Genomic DNA, 25,212 nt, shown 5'->3' with positions numbered 1-25,212 from the left:
GGGAACTAGGACTTTGGCCTGCTGGATAGCACACAGAATCAGTCATAGAATGCTCACCCCTAGGAAATAGCACAGAATCAGTCTTAGCATGCTCACCCTTGGGAACTAGGACTTTGGCGTGCTGGATAACATACAGAATCAGTCATAGCATGCTACACCCTGAGAACTAGGCTTTGGCGTGCTGAATAGCACACAGAATCAGTCAGAGCATGCTCGCCCCCGGGAACTAGGCCTTTGGCATGCTGGACAGCACACAGAATCAGTCAGAGCATGCTCAGCCCCAGGGAACTAGGCCTTTGGTGTGCTGGATAGCACACAGAATCAGTCAGAGCATGCTCGCCCCCGGGAACTAGGCCTTTGGCATGCTGGACAGCACACAGAATCAGTCAGAGCATGCTCAGCCCCTGGGAACTAGGCCTTTGGTGTGCTGGATAGCACACCGAATCAGTCAGAGCATGCTCACCCCCGGGAACTAGGCCTTTGGTGTGCTGGATAGCACACAGAATCAGTCATAGCATGCTCACCCCTGGGAACTAGGACTTTGGCCTGCTGGATAGCACACAGAATCAGTCATAGCATGCTCACCCCTAGGAAATAGCACAGAATCAGTCTTAGCATGCTCACCCTTGGGAACTAGGACTTTGGCGTGCTGGATAACATACAGAATCAGTCATAGCATGCTAAACCCTGAGAACTAGGCTTTGGCGTGCTGAATAGCACACAGAATCAGTCATAGCATGCTAACCCCTGAGAACTAGGCTTCGGCGTGCTGGATAGCACACAGGAACAGTCATAGCATGCTCACCCTTGGAATATTTACCTCTTGAATTATTTTTGTATTTATTTATTTAATTGTTTGTTTTTTTAACACGCCTACTACCGAGTTCGGTTTCTTAGCGTTGAATTAAGTGTACTATGAGAGATTTTAGAGAATGGCTTTCGATTTTGTAAAATATATATATATATCTATATCTATATATATACATATATATAGATATAGATATATATATATTATTGGTATTGGATGTACAATGGAGTGTTGTGTGCGTTTTGGCTGTGAAGTTTGACCTGAACTAACAGATATTGCTAGAGCAAGGGGGAAGTCTACTTTTCTCTGTTTGCATCACGAGTTGTATGATCCCCATTAAGGATGGGGAATGCCCTATAGAGATGGACACTACATGTAACAGCCAACTAAGGCACACCTATTAGTGTCTAGGCTGCTCCCATAACCACAGTCACTTCCTCTATCATTACACAAAGCTGCATTCCCTCACATTCCCCTGCTAGTAGGGTGAATCTCATTAGTATGCAATAGAGCAGGATTGCATCCTGCCACTCTCTCTACTCCCACCATCCTCGCTTCCCTAACCTAGCACCTGGAAGCCATCATAATGGCAGAAGAAACGCTATGTAACACCCATTTCCATGAAATGACATTGCAGCTCACAATGCAAGCATTGTTCACCCTACATACAAAGGCATACACATGTGAGGCTCTGCTGTTTTTACATATGTGTTTGTGTCCCCCCAAGCGTGTGAGCTTTTTCTTTCAATGAGTGCAGGTGTACTCAACCTCATCCAGCTCAAATTATACCCCTCTGACAAACTCTAAAAAGAGGCACATGTTTCACTAGTGTCTGTTGCACTCTTGCAGATTTGCTTGGATGATAGTTTACAGATCGAAAAGCTGTAATACTGTATTTGGAAAGTGAATGGCTCTTTCTGGCTCCACATGTGTATGCGTGATATAACAATGTGTGTCAGGCTCTTGCGATGCTTCAAGGCGCTTTGATGATGTGCGCTTGTTAGCTAATTAAAAGGTACTCCATCATCACAAGAAGAGCAAAGTGCTGAGCATACCCTTCGGGGATTTGAAACGGCATTCTACAAGCTGAACACAAATGTCTGGGGTAACTGAATTAACTCACTGAGCTATCTTTCCAGCTTGATAGCTATGTAGATTCTAATGGTACCAATTGGGTTTTTTGTTATATCGTGCTGTTGGTTTTCATTTGTATGGCTTAGTAAGTATCAGGTATGCCACGTCCTCTGTTCTGTTGGCCAGCCATTTTGGAACTTAAGCCAACACACCAGTATTCCTTTCATGTACACAATAAGGTGAGTACTGCACAGTGAGCCCTTGACCAATAAGAACTTCATCTTTGTATATCAAATCAAAACATTATGGTGATTGAGAAAGTGTAAAATAATACATGTACCATGTATATAGCAGGTAAGGCTTAGTTTGGCGCTGCTGGGATTCGAACCTGCGTCGGCAGGCTCTGCACTATGTGTCACAGCGAGCGCTCTCCTTGCTGCGCTATCCCTGGTGTTACAGGACCAAGCAACCTTTTTGACAGTATTCATTCCCGAAGCCGTTTTCTATGCTCTCAGCACGAGCACATCCTCTGCCACTCACATTGCATTCGTCACATGCCTAACACATGATTGGAGTTGGAAGAGGCAGTCTGTGATGCCCTCCCTGACATGGGAAGCATGCGACTGCATTCCAGTTCTGAAGCTCTTAATACACACAGCTCCACACACACACACTTGAAAACCTCTGTGAGAGGCATTGCAAAAAGAAAACACCCATTGCTAAAGTGGTTCTGTCCCCAGCAATGTATTCAAGTTCTCTCTTAAGAACTTTGCTCGGAATGACACAATACACAAAGGCTCTGGGTGGACAACGATCAAAAGTAAGCAAAACGGATAACAGTGTATGTACTCATGAAGTGATGTCTCCCCTTCATCATAGCACCGGTGTTAATATAATCCATATTAATGGCTTACTATTAATAAATCACAGACGAGTTGGTTTTTCTGGGGCTTGAATGTGTGGCAGGAGCATCGGCACGGAGCACAGTCGCAGGCAGCCAACTCAGTGAGCTATCTGTCATGCGTTTACCAAAGAAACCTTAATGGTTGGGTGATAGTGCAACTTAGAAGCATTTTACTTTTTCATCAGTGGGGTTCGTTTTAAAGGGAACCCTTCATCAACCAATGACTATTTGGGAATCTAGGGCACAGCTATGTTGAATTCTTGAATTTGCTTAAAATAATAGGTTTGGAGGCATGTGGATACAAACAGACAATGCTTAGGAAACTTTGGAAAAATGGAAATCAGAAAATATAAATGAAGGGATTAGTTACCCATCGGGGTGCATCATATCTAAAATAGAAAACACATGAAAACACATAAGTGCTTGTTCACAAACGACAGAGACATAAACAGATGCAACGTAGTTAGAAATATCAAAATATTGACTTTAACCAATGCAACAATCATGCTCAGTACACGGCAGCATGTTCTTCCATCCCCAGTGATTTTTTTGGATGAGATTTATGCCGGAAATGTTTTAATGAAAAAACTCATTGATTTATTTTATTGAATATTTGAGGGGGGCTGGGTGTTCCCCCAAGCCGCCTTCCCTATTATGTTCTCCCTATTCTCCACCCCCCCTACACCTTACATCCCCTTAAACCCCCACACCTCTATATTTTTCGATGAGTGTTTTTGTTGAAACATGTTTGGCGAAAAAAATCATTGAGATATATACTGGCGATGCAACTACATCGTAACCATTATACAATCTATATTGAACATATCATAGGGTCACGATGAGAAAAACAATGATGGAAGAGTGATGAACAGAGTCTACCTGGGTTTATCAACAATGAATCTCTTGATGTAGATATCGTTTTAGATTTGTAGTCCTATGACCTCACCGATTTTATGAGTTTCAGAAGAAAGAAATGGTGGATATCTATGTATCTGAGTTTCAAACAAAAAATATCACATCATTATCATTATACTTAATATTATTATGATTGTATTTATTGACTGCGGACCTAGCTTTGGGGCGCAATGTGGTGCTTTACAATAAAGCCTCTGGGTATTAAATGCGTTATAAATATGCAACCGAGGCCCCTATTCTCATCCAGGTGTTAAGTACCGAAAAGGACATTAAAAGGGTTAACAACCTTTTCGGTACTTAAGACCTATTCTGAAGGTGGCGCATTCTTCTGAATTCGGAAAGAATGAGGCACTTTGGGAATACATGTGGCGGTTGCTAGGATGGGTTGGAAACCAACCTAGCAACCGCCACATTCGTATACTGGCTTTTTGGAAGGCTATTCGTGTGGCACTCTGCCAGTTTAATATGTGCGCTAAAGTAGCGCACATATACGGTACCCTTTTGGTGGCGTTAAACTGGAGGAGAGCCCCAAGAATCCTTGTTTGGTGTAAATGAAAGTGTTCATATACACCCGTGCGGTGTAAATGAACACTTTAATTTACACCAAAGCAAGCAGGATGCAACGTTGAAGCTGCTCGCTTTAAATGAAAGTGTTCATGTAAACCGCACGGGTGTATATGAACACTGTCATTTACACCAAACAAGGCTTCTTGTGGCTCTCCTCTAGTATAACACCACCAAAAGGGTACCGTGTATGTGCGCTAGTAAGCAGCTCCAACATCCTGCAATGTTGAAGTTGCTCACTTTGGTGTATAGGAACGTGGTCATAAACACCTGTGTTCCCGGCAGCATTTTTGTAAAATAACGAATATGTTGTTATTTTACAAAAATGCAGACGAGATTGGATTGCGCCCGTTATAACTAAAAACAGTCGCAATCCACACAGTGCACTGTCATGCTCTACGAGGATGCCAAGGCCCACTTGAGAATACTAGTGGAGGCTGGGTGTCCTCTTTTGGTGCAGTGAATCGTGCTGTTGAGCACCTTCACTGCGCCAGAACAGGGGCCTAAGAGACATATTCCTGTAACAGCGCCTCAATTATCCCAGGCTGTGTGCGTGCTTTAAAAATGCAAATAAAAAAAATATGTATATTTAAAAAAATAATGATAATAAATGCAAGTAAAAAACATTGTTAGGGAAGCAGAGAAACAAGCTAGTGGGGCACTAACAATAGGGGAGAGGGTCAGGAAAGCAATTGGCAGCGAGCGATCTACAAGCAATCTGGGGAGGAAACTGGGGGACACAGGACACCCAGTCTCAGGTAGGGTGGGTCGCGGAAGAGAGTGTTCACCTAGGTGTGAGGGAGGAAGTTCATCTTTATCAGGGTGACGATAACCCCGATACTGAAGCACGCTTGTACAGTTTATTCAATATTAAGGCTATTCTATTATTAACAAATGGGGAACATTAATTAATACTAATGAAATAGAACTGTTTGAGACTTCCAAGAAAATGTAACTGTCTCGCTTACATGTTAGGGCCACAGGGCTTACATGTTACATGTTAAGGACACAGGGCCCGATTCATGGAATAGTTGGTTATCCCTACAAACTATCCCCACCAAAAATATTGCCTTACATATAGCCGTTTGTCTCACCATAGGCAATATTTTAGGGGGGATAATCTGTGGGAGCGGGGGATGCCGGGGTGTCCCCAGCACATTTTAAAATAATTTGAGGGTTGGGGGGTGTCCCCCATAGGGTCCATGGGTCGATATTGTTGCTAATATATGGCAATATTTTTGACTCACCATATTTTTGCGGGGATATTAACACATGGAACCAATATTTGCCCGGTTCATAGTGATTTTGCAATGCTGAAAAGTGACTGCACTGCCGACACAAACCCTGATTCATGGAAACGTGCAAAGTGTATTTTTCCAGTGGAAAGTCCGGGCAAAGTCAGCGCATAGTCATTTTTGCATTTTTGAATCCGGGAAATCTTTGATGAATGGGGCCCACAATCTAGAGAGGTGTATACTCACACTTTACAGGCAGTGTTCACAACAGCTGCGTGCAAACTTTTCATTGGGCACTACGAATATCCAGGTGGTGTGAAGTGTGGATTTGCAAGATCCAATCCAGCAGCTGTTGACAGCAGTGGCAGCAGAGAAAAATCACAAATATTGTGACGGGTGTGTTTTCTACCTTTTTAAAAAATGGTTGTGTGCAAATGGATCTATTAAAATGTATTGAACTAAAATTATTAATTGGCCCTTTTTAAAATGTTTCTATGCTCACTACTAACTTCACGTATATAATGAAATCAGAAAAAATAATCGCTTGACTTACTATGCCGAGCAAATTACAAAAACCTTGAATTTCGATTTAGAAGCATTTCTGACAGAAGACTATCATTCCAAGTTGGGCAGTATGGTCAATTCCTATTGCAAACTTTCAAAAGACACTTACACAAAAAAAAAGAAGGGGCAAATAGCACCAATGACAGGTGCTGCCTGCTTTGACGAAAATCAAAGAAGATTTAGGTAGCAAAGAATGACCTAAAATACTCAAAATGTGGGAAATTGTCAAGGTATGCGATGACGCATAATGAAAATGTGTCCAGCCAAATATATATATACCATGAAATGGGTAGTCAAAAACGCGGACTCATGGGCAAAACAGACACAACTCTCTCAGAAGGGACGTCCACTTTGAATTAAAAAGAGCATATTTTATAAGTGTTTTCATTTAATTAAGCACATGATATTTCGAAGAGAAATGAATTACAAAGTAGACAGTAATGGACAGCAGAGCCAGTCCAAGGTTAAGGTGCTGCCTTTACACAAGCACATTGTTCGATTGAGTGACGCATACCAGCTGGATGGTACTAGAGCAAATGAAGATGTCTTTGAGAGATTTTTTTTTGATGCATTGTGTAGCCAGCTTTTAAAAGGACTACAGCTTCATAGACACATCCCGAGTGCGGGAAAGCGACCCCAGCAGGGAGAATGACAGAAGAACAGGTTGAAAGCCAAGCGATACTGTGCGCTGCTGCGCGCTGCGTGGTGCGCCCGCGCATTGGTACGCCTTTTCAGCACGACAGGTTTGAAGTGTAAGAGAGTCATAACGGGTGTTCTGGAAAGTGATTTTTGTCAAAGATGGAGTTTTGTCTTAGACTGAGGTTTCCCTGGACTTGTTTTTTGTTGTGTTTTACTTGAGAACAGTGCCACCCGTAGCTCCGAACACAACTGTGAGCAATGCGGAGCTATTGCAAAGCCACTGCCTTCTTCAACAGTAAAGTCATGAGCCAGGAGGTACAAGGTTGTGACTGCATCTATTAGTATGCAAATGATTAACCATGATTCTAAGAAATTGATGATATACGAACAAACATTCCCCCATTTTAGGAGAGGGTCTGGAGGCATGGTTGATTTACTGGGCAAATACATCATTCTGTATTGATGTGGCCCTATGATAACGGTGGGTGACATTTCCACAGGGTAACCGTGTTTAGCTTTTGCCTCAACTTTTGACCTCTGCGGAAGAAAACACAAATATATATGTATATTGCGAGCGGCAAAGCTACAGCCCAAATTCACATGTCTGGCTTGAAATATTGACAATTTCCAGGTAATTGTAGCTCTGACATTTCTACGAAATTGTACGATTAGAAATACATTTCAGTGGGAAGTGCAGATAATTGACAGAACAGAATTCAGGAAAGCAGGCGATTTTCCAGTAATTTTCAGTGCATGTTCCTGGGATTTCACCCACACATAGTCATCAAGGCCCCCCCCCACATCCCCCCAATTTCAGCCTCATCACAACAACTAGGACCCCACACAATATCGCTCCTATTCTAAATGTCATTGAAGCAAAATGAGTTCCCCTGACTCAGAACCAGCCCCTAACGCCCCCACCCCATCCCTCGTATTGGATGTGCTACAGACCGAGAGTGCAAAGCTCAAGACTAGACAGTAAAGACGGTATCTTTCATGTTGCCAACGGCATGCGTGGTATTTTCATTGCCCATGACCTCCCTGCCTAAACATGGAGGCCTTCCATGACTGTATGTACAGGGAGTCATTTGAAGCTGGTGACGCGCGTGAGAGTCAGGATCCTCAGGGAAGGGACTTTGCCTTTTAACCACCCTTCCCTTCAGGTTCATAAGTTCCACCTCCTGGATCCCAAGATGAAAGCCATCCATGAAGATATCCTAGTGGCAGTCTCCAGTGCCCTTATCCTACCGGTGGCATATTACCTCCCCAACCTCAGAGCTCTCTACTAGGCCCATGATGTCCTTCACATTCTGGTGGTTGCCGCTTCTCGGTTTCCATCATATTCCTTGGTCTTTCAGCTGAGAGTGATCCCCCCAGTGCCGGAGAGGCGCTGCCGTGTGCATGGACGCTGAACTCCACTCACTTATGACAGACCCTGCACTGATCTCCACATGGACCCTGACGCCCTTTCCGCGACTGTCCGTGCTCCTGGTACCCCTTATGCACACACTATAATTGGGGTTTTTTTTGTTTCCACTTCGCACAGTCCCATCTCAAACTGTTGCATACTCTTGGAGACTCGAGTGAGATTTTTCTGCTGAAGATTTCATTGGGTCAATGGAGATTAAGACATTTGGGAAGGTGGGCTGGGATTTCTGGCAGGCAGATCCTAAGCTATTGGGTTATTTAGAGGTTGAAGACTTTTATATCAAGAGGGTCACACCTTCCAAATGCGGGAGAGCTGCCAGCTACACGCAGTACACAAAGGAAAGGCCCTTCCATTGCTTCAATAAATTCTCCTTATGCTGGCAATGAAAAATCAAGACTCTCCGTGGATATGATAGATTAAGAGGAAAATAACTAACTGGACAGTCAAAGGCCACTGGTGTATGGCCATCAGACACGGTCCCGCCTGACCTTTGAAGGACGAAAGTAGTAATTAAGAAGGATTTTCAGAACCAGTTCAGAGGATGTTAGTGGGTTGGTATAATTTCTTGTAAAGTGCACAATTGCCGAAATGAGAATCTTGGTGTTGAACTTGAGGGTAGCTCAGGGGCAACGTGCTCGCGTGGGAAGGAACATGACGCGAAGCAACACAGGTTCGATCCCCGGGTCGCGCTTAGAAACCTTGCTCGTCATAAATAGCCAATTGCAATAGAACAGACTGAGCAAAATAGTAAGGTGTGCAATGTCTGCGTGAGCCGTACCTCTAAAGGCAAGGTGTTCCACAGCTTAGCCGCTATTGCAGAGAAGGAGCACCTGCCCCATTTGACGGATACTGTGGAATTCATTGTAGGCTGGCTGAGTTTAGATTGTACCCTGGTGCACCCAGCGTTAACTAAAAACACAGGGACGCTGTAACCTTTGAAGAGCAAGGGAGATGTCTTCTCTCTGACGCAACCTGGCTACACAATTTACAATGAGAGAACCTCTGGGTAAACCCAAGTGGGCAGAATTGACGCATCCAAACCACTGGAGACTCGTGGAGTGCAGGCAGACTCTATTGGATGAATGAGTCTTTTATAAGGCACCCCACATTCGAACCTGCATCACTTTGCATTATCAAGACAAACACGTTGCCCCTGAGCTATCCTTTGATGGATTAATCAACTGAACCTTGCAAGGAAAATAAGGGGGTAATTCATAGAATTCAGCGCACAAGTGGCGCACGCGGCTGGTGCACAGTGTGCGCGTGCGAATCCCTGCGCCAGCCGCGTGCGCTAAAATCCATTTCCGCGCACAGCGTATTCATGGATTCCAGCCACCAAAACCAGCCGTGGCGCACAGTGGCGCAGTGACCCTGCAGCAGCGCCAGTTACGCCCCCAAGAACCCCTCTCGCGCAGGGAAAAGCCATCAATATACCCAATCCAGCGCAAAGGGCTGCGCTAAACCTGTACCAGCAGGGCAAGCGGGCTACGTGTATCACTGGGGTGCGCGGGAAGTACCTCACGCGATTGGCCCCGTGTGAGCAGGGTACTCGTATTTCAGGGGTGCGCGGGAAGTACCACACGCGATTTCTGTAGGGTACGCGTATCTCAGGGGTGCGCGGGAATTTCCACACGCGATTGGGCCCGTGCGAGCAGGGTACGCGTATCTCAGGGGTGCGCAGGAAGTGCCACACGCGATTTCAGCAGGGTACGTGTATTTCAGGGGTGCGGGGAATTTCCACACGTGATTGGGGGTACGCGTATCTCAGGGGTGCGCAGGAAGTGCCACACGCGATTTCAGCAGGGTACGTGTATTTCAGGGGTGCGCGGGAATTTCCACACGCGATTGGGGGTACGCGTATCTCAGGGGTGCGCAGGAAGTGCCAGACGCGATTTCAGCAGGGTACGTGTATTTCAGGGGTGCGCGGGAATTTCCACACGTGATTGGGGGTACGCGTATCTCAGGGGTGCGCAGGAAGTGCCACACGCGATTTCAGCAGGGTACGTGTATTTCAGGGGTGCGCGGGAATTTCCACACGCGATTGGGGGTACGCGTATCTCAGGGGTGCGCGGGAAGTGCCACACGCGATTTCCGCAGGGTACGCGTATCTCAGGGGTGCGCGGGAATTTCCACACGCGATTGGGCCCGTGCGAGCAGGGTACGCGTATCTCAGGGGTGCGCAGGAAGTGCCACACGCGATTTCAGCAGGGTACGTGTATTCCAGGGGTGCGCGGGAAGTTCCACACGCGATTCCATCAGGGTACGTGTATTACAGGGGTGCGCGGGGAGCACCACACGTGAATTGCACGTGTGGGTCCTCCCAGGTGTTCCCTCTACACCCTTCACGGCCCCTGCAGGTGGCTCACACCACAGGGGCCTACCCTGCACATGTCCTGCAGGCACACCATCCACCATTGCCATGACCCCAGCCAACCCACATGTCAACTTGCACTACTGCCCACCAACGCATGTCCCCCTGCACCCCCAGTCACCAGGGGCACCCACCACCAGGCCCCCACCCATGTCTCCCACCACCCCCACCCCCCAGCAGTGCAGGGGCAGCCTCCACCAGGCCCCCACCCATGTCCAACTCATGTCTCCCACCACCCCACCCCCCCAGCACTGTGGGGCACCTGCCAGCAGGCCCCCACCCATGTCCAACTCATGTTCCCCACCACCCCCACCCCCCAGCACTGTGGGGCACCTGCCAGCAGGCCCCCACCCATGTCCAACACTTGTTCCCTACCACCCCCACCCCCCAGCAGTGCAGGGGCAGCCTCCACCAGGCCCCCACCCATGTCTCACACCACCCCCACCCCCCAGCCACCAGAGGCAGCCTCCACCAGGCCCCCACCCATGTCTCCCACCACCCCCACCCCCCCATTCACCAGGGGCAGCCTCCACCAGGCCCCCGCCCATGTCTCCCACCACCCCCACCCCCCAGCACTGTGGGGCACCTGCCAGCAGGCCCCACCCATGTCCAACGCATGTTCCCCATCACCCCCACCACCCAGCAGTGCAGGGGCAGCCTCCACCAGGCCCCCACCCATGTCTCCCACCATCCCCACCCCCCAGCAGTGCAGGGGCAGCCTCCACCAGGCCCCCACCCATGTCTCACAACACCCCCACCCCCCAGCCACCAGGGGCAGCCTCCACCAGGCCCCCACCCATGTCTCCCCCCCCAGCACTGTGGGGCACCTGCCAGCAGGCCCCCACCCATTTCCAACTCATGTTCCCCACCACCCCCACCCCCCAGCAGTGCAGGTGCACCCACCACCAGGCCCCCACCCATGTCTCCCACCACCCCCACCCCCCAGCCACCAGGGGCAGCCTCCACCAGGCCCCCACCCATGTCTCCCACCACCCCCACCCCCCAGCACTGTGGGGCACCTGCCAGCAGGCCCCCACACATGTCCAACTCATGTTCCCCACCACCCCCACGCCCCAGCAGTGCAGGGGCACCAACCACCAGGCCCCCGCCCATGTCTCACACCACCCCCACCCCCCAGCAGTGCAGGGGCAGCCTCCACCAGGCCCCCACCCATGTCTCACACCACCCCCACCCCCCAGCCACCAGGGGAAGCCTCCACCAGGCCCCCACCCATGTCTCCCACCACCCCCACCCCCCCAGTCACCAGGGGCAGCCTCCACCCGGCGCCCCATCCATGTCTCCCAGCACCCCCACCCCCCAGCACTGTGGGGCACCTGCCAGCAGGCCCCCACCCATGTCCAACTCATGTTCCCCACCACCCCCACCCCCCAGCACCGTGGGGCACCTGCTAGCAGGCCCCCACCCATGTCCAACTCATGTTCCCCACCACCCCCACCCCCCAGCACTGTGGGGCACCTGCCAGCAGGCCCCCACCCATGTGCAACTCATGTTCCCCACCACCCCCACCCCCCAGCACTGTGGGGCACCTGCCAGCAGGCCCCACCCATGTCCAACGCATGTTCCCCACCACCCCCACCCCCCAGCACTGTGGGGCACCTGCCAGCAGGCCCCCACCTATGTCCAACTCATGTTCCCCACCACCCCCACCCCCCAGCCACCAGGGGCAGCCTCCACCAGGCCCCCACCCATGTCTCCCAGCACCCCCACCCCCCAGCCACCAGGGGCAGCCTCCACCAGGCCCCCACCCATGTCTCCCACCACCCCCATCCTCCCAGTCACCAGGGGCAGCCTCCACCAGGCCCCCACCCATGTCTCCCACCACCCCCACCCCCCAGCAGTGCAGGGGCACCCACCACCAGGCCCCCACCCATGTCTCCCACCACCCCCACCCCCAGCACTGTCGGGCACCTGCCAGCAGGCCCCACCCATGTCCAATGCATGTTCCCCAACACCCCCACCTCCCTGCAGTGCAGGGGCAGCCTCCACGAGGCCCCCACCCATGTCTCACACCACCCCCACCCCCCAGCAGTGCAGGAGCAGCCTCCACCAGATCCCCACCCATGTCTCACACCACCCCCACCCCCCAGCCACCAGGGGCAGCCTCCACCAGGCCCAAATCCCATGTCTCACACCACCCCCACCCCCCCAGTCACCAGGGGCAGCCTCCACCAGGCGCCCCACCCATGTCTCCCAGCACCCCCACCCCCCAGCACTGTGGGGCACCTGCCAGCAGGCCCCCACCCATGTCCAACTCATGTTCCCCACCACCCCCACCCCACAGCAACGTGGGGCACCTGCCAGCAGGCCCCCACCCATGTCCAACTCATGTTCCCCACCACCCCCACCCCCCAGCACTGTGGGGCACCTGCCAGCAGGCCCCCACCCATGTGCAACTCATGTTCCCCAGCCAACATTTCATCACAATCTAGATCCCTGGTCCCTATGGTCAGCCTCCAAATGCAAAACACCCACCGAGTATTGCATCCACCTACTCATAATTTGCAATTACATCACAGAACACCAATTGCAAGTTCCGAAACAAACAGATTTCCCTCACATACACCCAATGGGTGTCAGTGAATCTCAAAACACATATCATGAAATGCATGAAACCAATGAGATACCACACATTGAAGTTCACCAAAAAAAATATATATTAAAGGAAACATAAATAGAATAAAAAATGAAGAAACAGAAACGTGAATGTACAAAAATGAAAAGAAGCATGTCCGTTAAAAAAAGCAAAACCAAAAATAAAATTCCAAAGTAATGTTGTCCAAAGTCAATGTCCACAAAACAAAATCCAATGGGATATAAAAAAGAAAGCCATTGCTCCATGGTTAAAAAGTGAAAAAAAAATACAATCCATCTGTGAACTATGTACATGGGAACAAGCCAGGGTCCATTATCCCAACAAAATAAAGGAAACCTATCTAACTACACTAACTAATAAAATAAACTATATACAAAAATGTGGCCAATGTCCGAAAGGTCCAAATAAAATAAAAACAAAAATGAAACCTAACACTACCTACATAACTATGTACAAGGGCAGCGGGCTAGTTTCACGACTCACTTGTGGATGTCCCGGGCCAGGGCATCATCGAGCTCCTCCTCAATGTCCCGGAGGCGGTCCTCCTCCATGGCCCCGAGGGTCCGCAGGGCCGTCAACGTCTCCACCTCCAAACCCCTGCAGATTGCCTCGAGGCACTTGGCCCGCCTCAGGGCCCTCCGCATGGAGTTCTCCGCCCTGACCATTGTGAGCCGTGCCTCTTCCGCCCGCTGCCGCTCTGCATCTATGGCGTGGCCCAACTGCTGCCACACGGAAGACAATCTCTGTCCTGGGTCCTCCTGCCCTCCGGCCGATGCCTGCCCCTCCGATGTTGAAGGCCCCAAGCCTTCATGGCTCCCACCACGTTGCTGCTGCTGCTGTGCCTCTGCCCGTGCACTGCCTCCTGCTGCCTGCACATCCTCCGCCGGCTGGGGTGCAGTCGTTGATGTGGCCACCCCTGCTGGACGTCCGACTCCCGACTGTGGCAGGGATGCCTCCTCCACCAGCCTGGCCGCACCGTCAGAGGCAGCTCCACAGGGCACCCAGGTGACTGATGGGTGGGAAGATGGCACAGAGGACGACTGGCGCGTAGGGGGTCCAGTTGAGGAGGGGGTCGGAGCAAGCCCCATCAGACGGAGGAATCCGGCCTGGGTGACCTGTCCCAGCAGGCTGACGTGGTCAACGAGCCATTCGAGATGACTTGCAGTCTCTTCATGAAAAGACTGCAGGTCACCTCGCATGGCCCGTTGACGCAACGCCACACCAGCCAGGACAGGCTCAACCCGGACCTGGATAGCCACGTCCGCAAGCAGAGGAAGGCCAGTTGACGTGAGCTCATCCCCTGCCTGAAAACGGGTCTGGACGTAGGCATCCCTGCTGGTGCAAGATGATGCAGGGACAGGATCAGGGACAGGATTGCACACAGGCACCTCCGCGGCGGCCTGTGCTGCCTCCTGTCCCTGGTCCTGCACTGCACCACTAGCACCAGTGGGATCCCCACCTCCAGACCCCGTCTCTGGTGCTTGCACGGCCTCCTCCTCCACCAAACCCCCCACCAACCTGGATGACTCCGTGCCATCTTCCCCTGTTGGGCCCTGTGGGGTCCCAGCTGCCCCTTCTGCTGCCGAGGAGTCCAACTCCAACCTCCGCCTCTTGGACCCCCCCCGGCAGCTGCGGCCGGGGACGCGGCACCGGACTCCTCACTCCCCGACGAGATGACAACATGGGAGGGGAGCCGGGCCTTGCGTCTCCGGCTGGCGGTGGGATCCCTGCCGCTGTGCTCCACAGCACCTTCTCCGCCCTCTTCATCAGTTGACGCTGCAGACAGGGAGAAACAAAACTCAGGCATCAGGGCACTGTACAATGGACACATACACACATGACAGTTGTACATGAGTGGCATTGGCAAACCTCAGACATGTCATCACAATCCCCAACACACATGTCATTACAACTCGCACACATGAGCCATACCACAGCCATATCGCAACTGCCACCACCATCCATACACATACAACAGCATGAGCAGCCAAAGGTGAGCCAGACATCACATGCAACACAGGAAGTGCACCACACATGTACACACACCACCACACTTGCATGCATGTGTACACCTCTGCCAAGTGTCGCACTGTTCAGACGGGCATCCATGTCACATCTGCCAATCAGGCTTCCACATACCGCTGTCACATACATCCATGTTGCATCACTGTTGCACTCTTGTCAAATAAACACACATGCACATGTACACAGTGCTGATACATGCAGCCGAAAACAACATACATGCGTGACATCACGGACATGTCTACTTACATATACATTCATCCAAACATGTGTGCCCACACAACTGCATTTGGCATGCAAGCCTACACACACAAGCACCATCCATGTCTCACACATTACAGCCCTCGCATGTGTCAGCCCCACGGCCCTGTACACCCCGACCCATACTCGAGCCCATACAAACAGATGTGCAACCTGCACACTACTGAATAATCACCACACGCACTGCTCACAATCAGGATGCATGTACACTCACCGCTCGACTCCAGACGGGTCTGCTTCTCAAGGACCTGGACGTGGAGCGCTGGGGATATGCGTTCCAGGACCCTCATCTGTTCTTCCGACAAGTGGCCCCGGCGCCCCTTGGCATCCGCTGCCTTCAAGAGGAGCCGGGCCTTGTTCAGGGTCCTGGACCTGAAGTCCTCCCAGCGCTTCTTGACATGTTGTAAGTCGCGGACTGCCACCCCCTACGCGTTGATGGCAGTCACGATGTCAGTCCAGATCCGAGTCCGTCCTTCCTTGTCGGCGCGGGAACTTCCGAAGAGGGCATCATACTGCCCCAGGACTTGCTCCACCAGGACACCAACTTCGGTGGCACTGAAGCTGGTGCCCCTCTGCCTCTCTGGCCGGGGGTTGTCAGTGGTCCCAGATGGTGTTTGCCCCGACATGACAACCCCAGAGGCAGGAGTGGGTGGGCAACTGGGTCCTGGGGCTGGGCTGTGGAGCGATGGAATCCCAGTCGGGAGTCTTCGGTTCCAGCAGGGGTGGTCACAACAACAGCACCCCTGGCTGATGTGCAGGCAGCAAATGGCAGGGCACGTGGGCAGCAGGCAGTCAGGCAGCAGCAGATGGCAGGTGGGAGCATGCTCGGGGCTCTGGGGGGCAGTAGTTCGGCCTTCTGGGCAGGAGCGTGGTCTTCCGTGTGGCCAGCTTGATACGGAGTGATTTGGCACGTGAAAAATCTGCACGTCAGCGTGTAATTCGAGGAAAGGCCCTTAGCGCGTAAGCGCGTCTGCACGCATACGCATTTTCATTGGATAGAAGGCCCCTCAAGCGCAAGCGCCCCTGTGACGTGACGCGTACAGACGTGCATGGGCATTTCAGCGCGCGTGAAAAACTGCACGTCCACGTGTAATACGAGGAAAGGGCCCATGCGCGTAAGCGCGCGTGGAAACTGCACGTCCGCGTGTAATACGAGGAAAGGGCCCAAGCACGTAAGCGCGCGTGAAAAACTGCACGTCCGCATGTAATACGAGGAAAGGGCCCATGCGCGTAAGTGACGTGACGCGCGTGTGCGTTTCCCTCAGCACGGGTTAAAGGTGAGCGGGCCCAGCAGTTCGCTGTACGTGCCTTTCGTGGAGACCGACGTGTGTTGCTGCTTCCTGTTGTTTCGCGCGCCATCACAACTTCACAGCTATCAAGGACGTATCTCTTCTTTTGGCGGGGGTATTGGCTATGCGTGTTTTTCTGCATCGCGCTAGTCAGACGGTGAGTCACACACGCTCTTTTTCCCACTGCGGGTGCCCCTCTGTATCGCACCCATTTTCGATGTCATAGTAGCCTGCGTGTCCCACGCGTACGCGTTATTCATGTTACTGGGTGCCACCGCGTACTGCGGGAGGTTGAATCCACGCACGTAGGCTGCAGGGTTGCGTGCACGGTTTTACTGCAGTTTTGGGGTGCCTGAGCGTTGCGTGACCCGTCACCACATCACCGGGGTCACATACAGCCTTGCAGGTGCAGGGGGGCTTTTAACATCTTGCTTCCCACCCCCTTCACCCCAATTGCCCAGGTCAATTGTGGTGTACACCTCCCATTGGCACCACTCCATCTGTGCCAGCACTACTACATCTGTGCCATGGTTGGGAGGCCACCAAAGGTGAGGGGCGCCTCAGCTGGGCGTACTCCTCGTGGCGGGCGTGGTCGGGGACGTGGCCGTGGTGACCAGGGAGTAGGGGGACTCCAGGGTGTCCAGGGCAGCCACAGAGGGGGAAGAGGCAGGGGTGCGCCACTTGAGCACAATGTTTTGCCATGTGTCGGTGCAGCCATGCCACCACCCCCTGTGGTTCCGGGGGATGCAGCTCCTGCATCTGGCACTGGCACCCATATGACCCGGCAGTCCGTTCCATCGACTGCCACGGGCCCAAGGGTAGTGGTAGCTGCAGGTGCAGCTGTGGACACCGCCACCCAGGCTCAGGGTCTGCCAGCGCAGGCTGCGTTGGCACTTGAAGAGCCCTTGGTAGATCTCCAACAGGCCAGGGGGGAAACCATAGGGGCAGGCCGGGCTGCTCAGACCAAGACACGTGTCCCTGGGGCAGTCATGTCATCTGCTGCCCCGAACAGCCGGGTGTTGGCAAGTGCAGGGGCAGATGCACCCAACAGCACCCCGGTTGTGAGTCTGCCAACCATGACCGTTGCAGTCAATGACCCTGCCACAGCTGATGTTGCTGCGCAGGGTCCATTAGTGGGCACCCAGCTGCCACTGACACAAGTCAGGCCTTTGGTCATCCCTCCACCTGCCACTCCCTTGGCTCAATCCACCAAACCCACTGGCCATACTGGTCAGGGCGGCATTAGCCAGCCAGGGTCTGCGCCACGGTCCAAGAGGAGGAAGGTTGCACCTGCAGCACAGGCTGGGACGCCACACACAGCCACGACCTCCTGCACGTCGAGGAAGAAGCCTTTCTGTAAGCAGGAACTGGACTTCCTCGTGGACTACGTGCGGGGCCACAGCCGTGACATGCTAGTGGGTGCCAATAGTCAGACTACGGCTGCCCAACTTGACACCCACTGGAAGCATGTTGCGGAACATGTCAGTTCATTTGGCCATGAGGTGCGCACGGCGCAGGAGTGCAAAAAGCGTTGGAATGACATCAAGCGCAGCACTAAGGCCAAGCATGCCTCAAATTACAACTTGACTCTGGTGACTGGCGGTGGACCTGCACCAGAGGAGGAAGAACTCACTCCGCATGAGGCTCTCGTTGCGGAGTTCATACCACCTGAATTGGTCGAAGGAGTGGGAGAGAAGCTGGACTTTGATGCCCAGTCCAGTGAGTGTTGATGCGTGTTTGTTGAGGATGTGTGTGTTTCACTTGTGGGATGTGTTGTGCATGATTGCTGCTACATGTGACGTGTACATGGTTCTGATGTGTAAGTAATGCAATGCTACCGTCATGCATGTCTCCTCTGCCTGCATGCAGGACTCCATGTAGGCATGCTCCCTTGCCCCTCCTCCGCCACTCTGCACCCCAGTTCCACCTTTGCACTGGTCTGCTTCAATCTTGCCAATGTGTACTTTCTTGTTCATGTGTCCTGTGTAGATGCTAACTTCCAGCGTAGAATCTGCCAGACATATGCCGTGTGGTACAGCCTTAGTACTCGATGCAGGGTATCTCACTTGTACTGTGCATGGGTCAGATGTCCCGCAGGGACATGAGTGCCCATTCATGCTCCATGTGCATTGCACGCATGCCCCTATGTGTCCTTGACTGGATGATCACTGTAATATAAGTCCTTGGTTACATACATTGCCTGCCATCTCATCAGCCTTACCATGTCAACTGTGGCTCAGTCCTGCGTTGCACACATGTTTAGGCTCTGACAATCTGTGTGGCTCACAGGCCTCAGCCTGTTCAATGGCCAATGACTCTGTCCAACTCTTGTTGTGTCTTCTTCACACGTGGGCGGCCACCGGAGTTTCCATCATGTGTCCTGCCCACTGTCCCAGCATCATTTGCAGTGTTGTAATTTGAATCACATTAAGCTGTTGATGCCAGTCAACACTGCCTGTCAATACACAGGTGTATGGTCAGCCTTTTGATACCATGCTAGGCATCCCTGCTTTGGTACTGGGGTGGAGGGGTGCTTGGCTTCTAGACATGGTACACATTGAATGCACAATGCACGTGATGTCTGAATTTGACATTGCACTGCCTTCACATTTCCTGGCACACACCATGTAGTGCTTGTACATGTAGGTAGTGAGTGGCGTAAACATTTTCTACACTGCATAGACCCACTTCCATGGAAACTGCCACCTTTCAACAGGTCTGATCACAGAAGCTATTCAAAGTATACCCAGCATGCATGCCAGGTCATATGTTGTGTGTCACATGTCTGCCGGATGCCTTTGCTGTCGGTGTGTGTGTGTCGTGTGCTTCTGACATGTGTATTGACCTTTTTCTCTCTATTTTTCAGGTGATGACGCAATGGAGGCGGAGGATGGTGTTGTCATGCCAGACACAGGGTTGGTATCACCACATCAACCCAGCACTAGTGGGGGTCGTGGGGTGGTAGGCCACGAAAACCCCCAAGTGCTGCAGTCCATCTTGTCTCTGGCTGCCTATGAGTCCAGCCTTGATGACGACTCTGACGTCCATGTTGAGTTGGATGAGCATCAAGTCCATGTGTCAGGGGTGAGTGATTCTGATGTGGACACTCCTCTGTCTGCGACACCTGCACTGAGGGATCAGACAGTCTTGGTTCCTCCGCCCGTGGTGGATCGGGACGCAGGGTCACCCTCCACACCAGTCACTGATGTGCCTGGGACATCACGTCGACGGGGGCATGTAGTCGTGCAGCCGCAGGCGGTGCCAACACAGCGAGGACCCCCGGTCCTTGGGTCCCGCAGGGGTCAAGCCCGGCAACGCGGTCGCCGCGCGCAACCGCTGTATACTGAGTGGGAGCAAGACGTGACTGCCAATTCCGAACGGCAGGGGGCAGCAATGGAGAACATCGCTGAAAGCATGGAGCGTGTGACCCGATCTGTGCTCCCCACTGCTAGGCAGGTGCTTCTCCAGCAGCAGGCGGCACGGTCCACGGCCCGCTCACTCAGGCTGGGCATGGCGGCCTCAGACAGGGCACGCCAGGCTGAAATGTCGTCTCTGCGTCAAGCAATTGCTGCTCACGCAGACGCGCACATGGGTGCCCTGAGGGAGGAGTATGCTTCCCTCAGATCCACTCTGGGTGTCCTTATGATGTCCCAGAGGCAGCAGGCAGAGGAGAGGTTTGCACAGCTTGAGCGTACCATCTCGGCTGAGCTACAGGCTTGCCGGGAGGTGCAGCGGTTGTCCAGCCAGGCCTTGCAGGAGGAACTCCGTGTTATACGTGCTACCTTGCAAGAGGAAGCACGTGTATCACGGGAGGTTCTGCATGCAGACCTACGTCACATCGCCACACAGAACCAGGCTCACCCGTCCGGCAGACTTGCTGCCGACGAGGGGCAAGCTGCGGCTAGGCGTGGCCAGGCTACTGTGCCACGTCCTCCTTTCCAGGATGAGCCAGACTCGGACGACCATCTATCTCCCACATAGGTCGTGCTGTGCAGGCGTTGAGCACATGGAGGATTTTTTTTTGGCTCAGCATCATCGCATGTGGATGTTGAGCAGCACCCTGTACCTCCCCCCTCCTGGGTGCCTCCCCTCCCCCCGGGTCGTATGTGGCCATTTTTGATTTTTCTTTTAGTTTAGTTAGTTAAGCTTCTGTTTGATAGTTAGTTTAAATAGGTAATGTAGGTTTTCCATAGTTAGTGTAATTAGTTAATAGTTGATTTAGTTTAAAATTGCTAGTCTATTGTGCTTTCATGTGACGGTGCGGGGCTTTGTGGCTTTTGAAGGCATCCACTGTCTGTTCCAGCTGGGCCCTTCATGGTTGTCTTGTGTATGTGTTTGCTGCTTGGGGTCCTTGACTCACATATGCCACTCCTGCCTCCCTTATCCATGGGCTCGCAAGGATGGTTTGGTGTTACAGCATTTTACACAAGGGCTTTGGACTGTCATATCTGTGGCATGCCTGGTGCTGTGTGACTTGTGTTGACACCCCTAGTGGGGATGATTTAGGTGTCATTGTCCACTGTTCAGCTTTTGCTAGATGGGGTGTGTCATGATTAATGTGGACATTGATTGCTATGCATTGTGTAGTATGTTTCATATCTTTCCTGTACATGTGCTTGTTGCAAATCATGCTGTAGATAGTGTTCCACACTTTGGAGATGAAAGACGGACTGATGGTGTGATTTGTGATGTGACTCTCTGACATGGTCAAGTAATGAGATGCCTGATGAGACACACACAGATGACTTTGAAGCATTAATCATGTGTTTCATGCCCTTTCTGCAGGGGGATGAGCCTCCAGAGCACCTTTGCCAGCAGACATGGCCCATATACGACGGAATTCTGGACCCGTTTGTTGGTGCCCACATGCACATGTGTGCACAAGCAGAGGCACAGTGATTGCAGACCCACATCCTAGAACTGCTGACATGTTCCAAGGAACTCCAGGCAAGGTGAGCATCACAGGGGGGCCATGACACAGCAAAGCTTGCACCAGGCGAGTTGCACATGCAGGCTTAGTCACAGCACTGAGGGTGAGCTTAGACGAATATTGGTGTTGAAGCACACAATGCAGCTCAGATGTGTTTGTGGACTGATGGCTGTTGATAGTGGGGTTGTCTGGGACACATGCAGGGGCAGTGGCACATACCCTCCGGTACACCAAGGTCCATTGAGGCACTTGTATCAACCATGTAGCCTTCCGAGACATGGAAAGGGGCAGCTCACAGGGACATACAGCAAGGGACATACTCGGGTGCAGTGCATGTCTTTTCCACGTACATCATGATAAATGCACTGCCAACTTTGTTTCGGTCATGGTGGTACGCAACTTGCTCTGTAGTCATGGCTTGCTATATGGGTCTGTCTGCTTCCCAGGGAACATTGCATGTTGTGTGAATTGTGACACATTGGTGTTCCATTTGCCACGCACCCACCAGCGGCTGCCTTACTGCATTGACTGTGTATGACCCATCACAGGGGTGATGTTATATATAGGTAGGAAGCATCAACCACAGATTGTCTGTTTGTAGAGTAGTTTTTTTTGCTATGGGGCATGTTTGGTGTTGTGTTTTTGTGTAATTGGCACGTACAGGTTGTTGACTGTGGCTCTCTTTGCAGCATTGCAGTGCTCCTGTAACCGGACCTGAGAGTGCGCAGGCAGGAGGCCAGCACTCAAAACCAGTGCTAAGTGTCTTGTTGTTTTTCTTACGAACTGCTCTGCATAGGCTTGCTGGGGAGTGTACTGATGCATGGATGTATGTGTGGTTCAATTTGGTATGTTTTTTTCTCCCTAATCACCCGTGATCCTATGCAATTTTGAAACCTGTACCCTCTACCCGGTGTTCCTGCTTCCCGTGCCTATCCAAGCAACGTTCCCTGACCCTCTTTCCCCACTGGGGTTGCAGATGCCTGTGTAAGCCCCGAACTTGCAGGCGCCAAAACCCTAGAGGGGTTGGGTGGTTCGTACCACTCCTGAGCCTGGACTACAGAAGGCCATGACAATGATGTCCAAGTTTGTTTGGATTGTGTATGTGTTCATGCAGGTTGTACATTTTTGTGCATTCCCTAGTTTCATGTGTCATTCCTCCTCCCCTCTCCTGCCACTCATTCCAGTCATCCAGTGTGTCAACACCTGTCCCGACTGCATATCCCTGAACCTCATTCCCCACCAGGGTCTCAGGGGCCTGTGTGAGTTTGACCTTGCAGGCACCCGGGACATGGTGGGGGTGGTTGTTTCGTGACACTCCCGCGCCTGTACAGGGGACCTGTGACAGTACACATCCATTCATGGTGCATCATCCTATGTCATGTACCACACATGTCTCACATCCTGTCGTGACATTGTTTTGCTGTGCTACCTTGGTTGTTGCATCATTGTGGTAGTACTTGGCCTTTGTGAGGTACTGCTACGTCAAGTCATCTACTGGAGGGTGTTCGGGTTCGTTTTTATGCCTTGGATTTTGTGATTTTGGAAATGAGTGTGGATTCTGAGGGTTCAGGCATCTTTTTACACACAAGGTGGGAGAGGGTGACGAAGGGTAAAGGTGATCCTGTGGCCAGGCGGAATTGAGGTTTGGAGGCTCCATGACCCAGGTGCAGTTGTTCAGTGGGTCATGGTCATTTGTGAGGGAGGGGGGGGTTGTTGTTGATAGTTGCCTTGCCCTGCAGTGTGATGGGAACTCTGACATAGTAATGGTGGTATCCTATGTACATGTTGTGTTCTGCTGATCAATGCCTGTTCATGTGTTGTGTTTTCCTTTCAGGTGCGAGGGGATAGTTGTGGTTTGACATGCTGGGGTGTACACATGGTGGATGTTCACATGTGATTTGTAGGGAACACTGATGGTCACTTGAGTGCACATGCATATGTGTCATGATGCCTACCTCCAAGGAGCCAGGCCGGGCCCAGCAACCCCAGAGGCAGACATCATTTTCCCCAGGGAAGTCTCAGCGGGCCCAAGTCGGGGCCCTTTGGACTCAGTCCTGGCGCCTTAGGCGCCAGGCTCATAGCGGACCCCAGTCCTGGCGCCTTAGGCGCCAGGCTCATAGAAGAGGATATGTGTTTAAGTGCTTGGGTGCACACTTACCTGATGCAGACTTTGCTGCTTCATCCAGGCCCTCTTGAGGCCTGAATGGGACTACTTTACCTGTAGGACTACTTCACCACCCGGGTGTGGTCGGGGAAGGATACATACCTGATTGGTGGAAGGATACATACCAGGAACTTCTTCCAAGGCTCTTTAAACCCCACCCGAACAGCCACACGTGCTTCGTGTTGTTCTGCACCTAGCAGCTGGACGCTCACCGTGTCAGCTCCTGCATCCTGACTTCAGCCACGCCTGCCAGCACCCTGGAACACCTGCAAGGGGAGAAAGAAAGAGAATAGGAGAAGAAAAGCCCTTACCTGCTAAATCTGCATCCCAGAGTCATTTCTCCAACGGCACTGAAAAGGAAGACATCATTTTAAAGGCATTTTGTTTCGATCGCTGCAGCACTGCATTTTACTCACCTTTGCAAGGCGCTTCCATCTTCAGCAGCGATCTTCCGGATTCAGCTACGCCCCGGCGCCTAGAGGAAAAAAGACAAGAACAAAGGTGAGAGGGAGAAAAGGAATAAGGAAAGCTCAGTTTCCTTTTAAGTCTTACCTGTTGGATTATTCCCACTGCATTTCGGGTCCTGCCGCTTCCTGGCATCTCCGGACCCCGGCCCCTATGGGGAAAAAAGACAAAGACATTGAATGAGCGAATGCAAAGATATTACCTGAGCGCTCATCCAAAACTGCTTCACTTCGGGTAGGCGCCATATCTCCGGCACTCCGAACCCCGGCCCCTAAGGGGAAAAAGACATAAGCATTAGCGCTTGCTGCAATTAGACAACGAACATTATTATTAAGCTTGAACTTTTGAACAGAACTTTTACAGCGCCTTACCTGAACAGTCAAGCTTACCTGAACTCCCATCAATCCTCAATCCAGTGAAGTAACTGGGTTTCAACGCGCCCCTGCATCAGAAGCAGGATGGAGAGCTCATCCTTCCAAACCCTAAGGTGAGGCTTCACGGGGAATCGTGGAGGAGGTATCGTGGAGGGTTGGAAGGGAGTGGGAGGCTTGAGCATTGTTCCACAGTTGGTAATACTCCCTTTTCACGCACAGGAGGGTATCCAACGAGCCAGGGAAGCCAGAATAGAGGGGCCCTTCCTGTCCATCTTCAGAGTTCTGCGCCTTCGACGCCGCGCCTCCGTGGGAACCAGGTGAGCGTTACAATATGTGGAGTGCATGTCCTTGCAGAACCACACACTTGCACTCTGATGCACTACATGTACTCCCACCCTTGCATATCATTGCACTGTTTGCCTTCTGGTGCCCACTGTGTCCCGGCAGCACATGTTCTGTGACCGATCATGGATCCAGTACATGCCTAATTTGATGTTTGACGTGGTCTGTCACTTAGATGTGATGCTCAGGGTGTGCATCACACACAATGGCTGTTCACTGTGCTGTGCGCTGATCAGTGTGATGCAGGA

This window comes from Ambystoma mexicanum, chromosome 14, assembly GCF_040938575.1.
Source record: "Ambystoma mexicanum isolate Mex_15411 chromosome 14, UKY_AmexF1_1, whole genome shotgun sequence".
Lineage (NCBI taxonomy): Eukaryota > Metazoa > Chordata > Amphibia > Caudata > Ambystomatidae > Ambystoma > Ambystoma mexicanum.
This window is presented reverse-complemented; position numbering follows the sequence as displayed.